The following is a 9619-nucleotide window of genomic DNA, read 5'->3' on the forward strand; positions in this document are numbered from 1 at the left end:
CAACAGGGTATAGTCTAAAAAATTAGAGCCTCAAGTACTACCCTAAATTCTCATTGGGAGTTCAGAAGCAGTCATCCACACACCAACACATCCAGCCCACATCCTGAAGCTTATTGTCTGATCCCACACCGACTTAGAGCCTCAAAAGTTTCCAGCTTTTCAGCCGAGCTTGAACCATATCTGGCCCTTTCATCAAGGTGAATATTACACTATTCCTCCATGACAGCTTTACAATCTGAGAGGTTAAACGAGGACCAATTGCTAAGCAATATATTACTGTTACAGCAGCCCCAGTTAAATGGCCAGGGGTTATAAATATTAGTAATTGTAGGCAAGAAAAAAATCCCACAAGGCTTCAAAAGCTAAAATAATAATGAATTAATCAAGCGCTGTCCCTCCATTCACCTCTGCTGAAGATGGATACAGACAGCTCATGTCATGAAAAGAGCTTGGCGAGCTTGACGAATTAGTATTTAATGCTGCTTACAAGAAACACATACAATATATCTATTGCGCATTCATGCATTTCAGAGATGCATTTCAGAGAATGCTGCATGACCATGTCACCCAGTGTTTGACTTAAACTGAGTGGTTTCATTTCAGATGGGGGATATCATGTACAGGTGCCTTCCCATGAAACATTTTACTGACGTCAGGATGACGAAAAATATCCAATAGAGCACATACTGGACATGGACATACCTGTGAATAGATACGCCTGCAGTATATTGTTATTATATAACAGTAGAGCCTCTGGTACAGCTTTAGATACAGGCGACTGTACTGTATGTACATTATTAGCAGGGTAGAGTAGGAACTGTTGCTGCCAGTTACCACAGATAAGAAAGCAACACAAACACAGCCCACTTTTCAATCCCACTGTAGTCTATGGTAACAAGAGGGCTGTAAACGCAGTGAGAGGCGTTTCACAAGTTAAATTCCATGCTCCATTAAAAAGGCTAATTTCACCCCAGTGGTGCTCAAGCTCACCTCTGCACCAGCCTGGTCTCCCCAACTCCCAGCTGCGCGCACGCACACATGCACATGCACACACACACGCACACACGCACACACACAGTTTCACCCTCCATCTACCCTTCGGCTCCCTCTGTCTCCCCCATCCCCATTTACAACCTCTAAAAGCCTTTTCCTTTTAACAGCAGGCCTGAGGTTGTGAGTGACAAGGAACAGAATCCCTCCTCCCTACTCCTTATGTTGTCACTTTCTCACCGCTGGGCCCAGGACACAGCAGGCAGGCAGACTGAGGGGGTGGCGTCATTGGACCATTCCACCTGGTGGAGACCAGAGTGCTGCTGGACCAAAATCACAAGTATTAAAGCTATTATACATTAACTGCAGAGATGTGAGGTAAAGCTGCACTCTCACAGTTGGACACTTGGTCCAGTCCTGGACTGAGTGGTCAGGAGCGGGTCTGAATGGAAGATGGCATTGTGACCCTGTCACTGTAAGTTCATAGTGGGGTCCATACATTCAGGTACATCAAACACTGAGTGTAGTACATTACAGTGCATCCCCTCATTGACTCACAGAGAAGTTATTCCACCTTGTCAGGTCAAGTGTGCAGACCCCATACTAAACTTCTATTTCCAATTTTTCACACAACAACACATTTCACACAACAACACGTTGATGTGCATTTGACAACTAGCAAAAGGGAGCAGGGGCACTTACTGTAGCAACTAAAGAAGATATCACTCCATGCATGTGTGAAAGCACTTGTATATCAAATGTTGTCATCAAACTAATACAAGAAGTTTTGAAAAGATTAGATATGATTAGCATGAAAAGCAACACTAAATGTACTGTAGTGAACAAAGGAGTAAAAGCAGGAAATCTGTCTAGTAGATGCTGGTCCACTACCTGTCCATTGTATGAAACACATTAATGTAAAATGGCTTACTCTGTTTTGGGCTTTGCCTGTATGTCTGGACTGATGTGGCTTCAGCGTTGGCTCAACGTTTAGGTATGCAGTGTTTAAGGAGACCTCTGGCATTGACAGATGGCTAGGTGCTGACAGTTAGTGGCAGGTAGGCTGCCTGTTTCACAGTTCACTTGAAGATTCATTTAGCATTTTGGACAGGCTCCTTTTGATTGGGCCTGGCTGGGGCCGTGGGGGGTAATATGATCCAGAGCCTGAGGATACTGTAATGTTTTTACACCAGAAGCGCCGATCATGGGTGACGACTCCGTCACAGAGTGAGAAAAACAAGTGGGGGAAGGAGGGTGGGGGGGTGGGGTATAGAGGGGTGGGGGATCACACAAGTCTGTCATCCATGTACCTCTATGCTCTCTTTCCCCCTATTTCTCTACCCCTCCCTTCCAATGACAAATGGCTCATCCTACAACTCACTTTCCATTCTATCCAGGTTCCCAACTTTTTCTCTCTCCCATCATGTTGTGACAGGCAACAAAGTTGATTAAGCCGCACCCCTGGATCTGACACTACAGCGCGTTGCCTTCTATTTGTTGATTACTATTGATTTTCTTTGATACTTCATTTAAAAATCAATAGCCCAAAGGGAAAAAAATAGGCATGGTTCACACATACTTTAACATACTATTGTGCGCTGCGAGGAGGCCGCAGTTTTGGCATCGCCGTGGCAGCCAATTATGAGAAAAAGCTCTTAACAGGTGAAAGAGAGGGCCGCAGATCGATCCCCAGCTTTCCTATTCAATCACAGAAAGTGGTCATAAATTAAGCGCATCTGTGTTCTTTTGAAGACAGCCATTCTTTTGAAGAATGGCAGTCCCCCCCCCCCCCCCCCACACACACACACACACAACACACTTTTTGTGCCTCACCCCCCCTCCCCCCCAGCTTGAGTTCATCTGAGTTCATCTGTTTCTCTGTCTCACATATTTGACATACATTATACACAGCAATCTGTCATTGCATGTCCATTACACATTTTTGAGGACAGTATTCTTAAAGTACAGACTGAAAATCAATGCAAAAGTCTGCTAGTTTCACACAACAATCCTTTCTTTTATACACATAAACATTCCACCTGAAGACTGACCATTGTAATGGAGTAGTTGTTATACATCTGAACTGCAGTGCCTGAGGTGGGTCAGTAGTGTTTCTGTGGAGAGTGGGTGGTGCTTGTAGGAGGTGGTGTTCACAGATGGAGATGTTCTTATCTGAAAGCTTATCTCATCTCTACTCCCTCCCTTTGTATCCAGTGACATAAAACCCCCCTCTGAAACAGATACTAGTGGACCAGCCCAGACACTGGCCATATATACAGCTATCCTACTGCCTGGTGAGAGGCTCTCACTGACCACACACTCCCTGGGTCTCTCCTCTCTGTGTGTCTTTCCCCGCTCCTTATCTCTCACTCTGTCTCTTCTGTCCCTCTCTCCTGATCATCCCTCTGTCTACCCTCCTCTATCCACTCATGCCTCTGTCTGTCTCCTCCTGCCAGCAACTGTCCAGTCTCTTTTCTCCCTGCCCCCCTTCTCCCTTTCTCTCACTCCCCTGCTTCCCCTCTCCCTCCACCCCCCCCCCCCCTTTCTCCCTCTCTGTCTCCCTGCCTAGCCAACTTAAGCATGCAGAACAAGCAGGTCGCTGTAGCAGACTAGAACAGCTTTCTCAGAGTTCTCACCTTTCATCAAGGCGAACGTGAGGCAACATCACACAAGCCCCACAGGCCCTGGCCCCATAGAGAGGATGGACAACACAACACAACACAACACAATGCAACGTAACGCAACGCAATGCAACGCAACGCAACACAACGCAATGCAACGCAACACAACACAACACAACACAACACGACACAGGGGCTATAGGAAGTCATGTAAGGAGAAAGACAGCAGGTACAAACAAGTGACTGACACACCAGAGCAGAGATGACATGGTGATGACATGGAGCGGCATCAAACGCTAGTTACCTCAGTAAAGTGTAGGGTTAATCCCCATTCAAACAGCAGGTGTCAGTGCTTTGTGTAACATGTGCATCCCTCTCGACCGAGGTGTCGGCCGAGTCTGTCCAAGTCTCTAATTAGGGGATGGGGGGTGTGAGATACTTTGAACAGGGATGAGTGTGAACACTGAAGGGACAGAGGTGTACTCTCTCATCTAGTCTAAAGCTGTCTGTCTGGAGCTCGGTGTGGAACTCTGGAGTCATGAAATCTGGTCAAATGTAATCAATGCTAATCATCCAATTGCCTTGTCATCCGTACTGGACTGTACAATCCGATACTGAACCAATGGATATTAAGTGTATCGGTTATTTTGTTGACTAACTTAACTTAATTTGGTGAATAAGTTATAGAGTAAGTACACAGTTAAAGAGACTTTGTTTATGAATGTTCTCACAAGAGAAACTGAAAAATGTATATCATGACATCATCAGACATGTGTAACTAACTAAATATGTGCGAACTTGTTTCAAAACACTGAGTTAAGTGAAATTCTCTGATCAAATCTAACTGACGTCAGCACTGGTGTAGCGGAGACCTACGCAGTCCCTAGGGCCTCCACCCAGTATTACACAATAACCTACAGTCTATTGGAAATGTGAATAACTTAGGATTCAACCCTGTGGGGGGGCTTTGGGATTTTACACTAAGCCAGTGGCCATTAGTGGGCTATATGTTGGTTGTGTAGACCCGGGGGTTCCTGACCCGACAGTCTCTCTGTCCCCAGGGAAGGTGGGGGGAGGTGGGGGAGCTCTGGCCAGCAGTGGGGGCCCTGCCCCTACCCTGCTATGTCCTGCCCTGCCCTGCCCTGCCCTGCCCTGCCCTGCAGGAGTGGCAGATGCTCAGTCATCTGTGTGAAAGGAGATCCACCACTTAATGGGATTGTTTCTGTTACACCTCTAAGACAACCATCCGTCCATCCGTCCGTCCCCACTATGACCATAGGAACATGTATGTGCCCCTAAAGCTTGACCTCTAAAGTCACTAATTCCAGATAACAAAAGAGAATATTGGTGCCACAAAGCATGACTTCCTTTGCATACATTTTGTTTGTATCAGTATCAGACAGATCAACACAGCTTTGGCCTTTAATCCGTCAGGTTTAGTGTTAGCCTGTGGAGTGCTTAAGCAGCTCATAGGGCCAGAGTGGAGACCCAAAGGGGAATGTGAGGGGAATGTGATCGACAGTTGTCATCTTGTAGCATGGACAAAAAGACCCAGAGACCCTGGCCTGAGGCAGAGAGAGAGAGGGAAAAAAAAGAATTGAGAGATTGAATTGAATGAGAGAGATGACAGGGGGACCGTCTGCTCCTGCTCAGGGTAACATGAGAGAGGTCTCACAGCAACAACATCCTACCTATGTCCCACCTCCAGCAGCAGTAAACCTGTCCCTCTCAGAAGCCCAGCGTGTCAAAATGATATGTTCAACCATCTCCTCCCTATTGTCCCACACAAAGGCTGTCCAGGATGGATTTCCTCCTGGTGTGAAATGACAGATTTGAGGCCTTTCTTGCAGAGTGCCAACTCGGCTCACTGTCACCCTTCAAAAGACAGCTATGTGTCATTATGTACAATGTGAAGATACACTGGATAGAGTTACACACCAGCTCTGCTGCTGCATTCAGCCTTATGATTCCTTTGTTGACCCAGAGATTTCAAAGTCAAAACCGGGATGAAGCGATGGTCCTTCTGCTTTAATAACAATTCAGTTTTTACCTCAAACAGAACTATTGATGCTCTAAAGACATTCTCTAAATGACTACAGGCATGTAGCAGACAGTCCCATCCTGACTCTCGTCTTGACACCCAGATCGCACTGCTATGACTGAATACCCTGGGGGCAGTGGGAAGGGAACAGGGCCCACAGTTCAGGGGTCCTGCTCTAACCCCGGTCTTTTCAATTAGGCTCTGGCCCGCCAGCGAGAATTTATGAACATGACCAACCAACTCCCACCCCTCCACTCAGCCCTGGGGGGCAACCTCTCCTACCCCCCCTCCTACTTCATCAAGCCCCCCAGTACCTTCCAACCCTGTGACCCACAGGACACACCAACCTTAAATGAGCCTACTGTCACACATGAGCGCACACACACACACACGCACGCGCATATGCACAAACGGACACACGCACACACACACAATGACCATCCTCCTGTGTTCACATTGAGAGGTCAGTGGTAATTCTTTAGCACAAGATCAAAGGTGAGCAATAAAAAAATCCAATATGGCAAATGCGTTGGGTCATAAGCATATCAATATATAATACAGAAACGGGACAGATGACAAGCTATAAGCGCGAAGGGAGCGATTGAATTCCTCGGTTTTCCCACATCCAGCCATCTCTGGATGCATCAATCTCGTGGTGTTGATAATTAAATTAAGAACACAGTGTGATTAACAAGTTCTTAAAAAAGCAGGAATCTGACGCAATCTGAGACATGGAGGCATTGATGGGCCACTTTCAGAGGAAAACTATTTGTGACATCTACACAGTTCAGCCAGCTGTCTTCATTTTAATTAAAAATCCTTCACTCCAGCAAGAGTTATGGAATGCTCTGAGGGCTGCTGGCAAGATCGTGAATGCAATACCACATAACAAATTGTGTGTGAGAAAAGAGTAAGCAACAGCTACTCAACTGGAAAATGTGCCTAGAATATATAAACGTTCTACACTCTTAGAGCCATTTGACACCAAATGAAAATATCTAGGATTTAAGACAAGCTGAAATAAACTGTGTGGTTAATAACACAATTAGTTATGTCCCATTACTGATGTCACCATGGACCCCCCATATATGTGTTGCTATCAAGAGCTCACTACAAAAATTAAGATGCACATCTAACTTAGGCTACATCAGATAACCTCAATCTGTTTTACTAAGCCCAGACAGTAGGCTGAGAAATATGCCCCCAAATAAGCCCACTTTACAATGGAAGAAACAGCTTTGCTTTAGATCATATTATGGTCACTTTTTACTGTGGCCATTACCGTGGCTTGCATTACTGTATGCAACACAAATGTCCCTCGCAAACTGCTGCACTCATATTTGTCATATTTATTAAAGTTCATATTGCAAAGACCTCCATCACACCTTAATAGACTACAGTTCTCTCAATGTCAGCATAACTCATCACAGGCCTCTGCCCCTCCTCAAGCCATTCTTCCACATGCTCCTTTCTTTGGACTGCATTGGGACACAAGTATTGAAATGCAACAACATCAGGTAAGCATGGTCACAGTTGCAGGGGGAACCAACACAGACATCTATAAGAGTGGCCTGGGGTGGTCCAGTGGTCTAGCACCACAGTACACATATGCCCATGTCGGCATGGGTTCAAATCTGGCCATTGCCCTGCTGACATACCCTCTCCTACTGTCTCTGTCCAATAAAAACGGAAAAAATATGATTGTGGGACTGCCCCACAAAAAATAACCTTTACAAACATCTATTAGAAATACCTAAGTGGGGTTGTGCTGAAGATCAGATCCAGGTCATGATGGACGCATCGGAGGTGATGGGATGGGGGGGTATCAGCGGTCAGAGCATCTTTTTTATATGGCCTGAGAGAAAAGGGAAGTAATGAATTAGAGTGGAGCCATAGAGGCATTAGAGATTGGCCAGCATGGAGGGTTCCTCTAAGGAGAGAGCATAGGATCAGGGGTCAGGCATATACAACCAACACTTGTCACATGCACACAGAGCAGCATGTTTATCAGGTCAGGAGACAATGTCTTATTGCAGGGCAAGGTAGTGAAGCTCCATAAGGGTTGCATCTACTGACCAGTAGTCAGAAGCAGGACTGTAACATGACATATTCCCTGTTCACCATATATGGGAGACTACAGTTTATTGTGACTGCTCTGTTATGGACCTGGCTGGAGTACTATGATCAAAATCAGCCCATAAAATACTTTAATGAGAATCAAATATAGAATATAAGAAATACTTCAAAATATAAGTATGACTGGCATGTCATCTATCTGCGTCATCACAACCACAGCTCCCATGATTACGACAATTACAGGAAGAGAGAGTCTGAATTCTCAGCAAACGTCTAACAAGTATAAATCATCTGAGAGATAAGGAATCCTTCCTGAACCATGGCCATGGGTGCTGTGGGCCCACGAGTAAAACAACTCTATAAATCTGGAGTCATCAAAGAAGTTTCTCCCAAGGCGCCACAGCCTGGACTCTGTGATCCCTAAGCTCCCTGGGAGAGAGGGGTCAACACGCACAGAGCCTGAGTCACGGAGGTGCAGTCAATAACACTGGGTTCCAGCACCTTCTGTTTGGCTCTGGCTGAGAGCTTGTTATTCTAACAGTGAGAGATGACAGGAGAAGAAGACCTCTGACAGCCTCATAAAAGCCAATGATGCCTCCGACTCAGACGCTATCTGAGTAATAGGCTATAGGTGGCTGACTGGACAGGACCGGTGGGCATTGCTGCGGCTTGTTGTGATGTCATTTCCTTACGCTGTGATCAAAGATGCAACTTGGGTGTATAAATCAACCATTGTGCCCTATCATTCTTCGTTTTATCTCGTTAAGTAGATTCATATCTTGTCTGTGTTGTTGTCTTCAAGGAGGCAGCCACTAAGTTCGCAGGGAATCTAATGGTGAACTCAACTCTCTGTCTGTAGTGGAAGTGCACTCGACCGCACGTGATCCAATGAGAGATCTGCAAGCAAACATTTAAAGGGAAATGTGGTTACATTAAAAAAATAGAGATTTTAGGGTAATTCTGTTACCAAACCAAAAGTAATTCATTTAAAATGTATGTTGGAATTGTAGCAAGTAGTGTTTGTGCATAGAGCTGTAGTGTTTGTGCATAGAGCTGTATAGTTTGTTAAACTTTAAATTGCCCATATCCTACCAGTGGTTGAGGGTATGTCAGAGCAAAAGATTAGACTTAATAATGCATATAGAGAAAGAGCTGAGCAAGAGTTATGAGAATGTGATGGTAGTGGACATTGAGAAAGTGTAGGGTGTGTTGTGTCCAACCCAGGGATCCAGCACACAGCCATGGCTAATGTCATTAAACAGAGTGCCTCCCTGCCTCTGACCTGGAGATGAGCACTGGTGTCAGCTGCTACCCAAGGACATCTGACATTTTTAATAAGATTTGACCCCCCCCCTACTTCTTTCTCTCCCTCTCTATCTCTCTGTCTGTTACTTTCTACTTCTCTTTCTCGGTTCATCCCCCTCTTTCTTCACCCCCCTCTCTCTTTGCTTTCTCTCTATGTTTGTCTATGCTCTCTTTCTCTTACTCTGTCTCTCTGACCCTCTACCTGCCTCTCTCTCTCTCTCTCTCTCTCTCTCTCTCTCTCTCTCTCTCCATCCTTTATTCCCCTGGCTGTGTGATGATGTTCATTGTCTCAGCCTGTCCACTCTGGCCTGTCAGATAAATGAGCCTCATGGTGATTTGTGACCAGGCTGTCTCTTCCATAAGCATAAACACAAATCATCATAAATCACCCCACCCACATGTAGTTAAATACTCATTTGAATGTACAATATTTGTATACAAAAGGGGAAGGGGAACACCTTCAAGTCAGTTTTATGCTCTTTCCAAGGCTGATAGAAAATTGAAAGGATAATTAAAGGAAAGAAGATGAGCCGTTTACCAGGACTTGCTAGTGACGGTATTCAGAGTCAGAATACTAACTGAATTT

Source organism: Argentina silus (genome assembly GCF_951799395.1).
Source record: "Argentina silus genome assembly, chromosome: 2".
Classification (NCBI taxonomy): domain Eukaryota; kingdom Metazoa; phylum Chordata; class Actinopteri; order Argentiniformes; family Argentinidae; genus Argentina; species Argentina silus.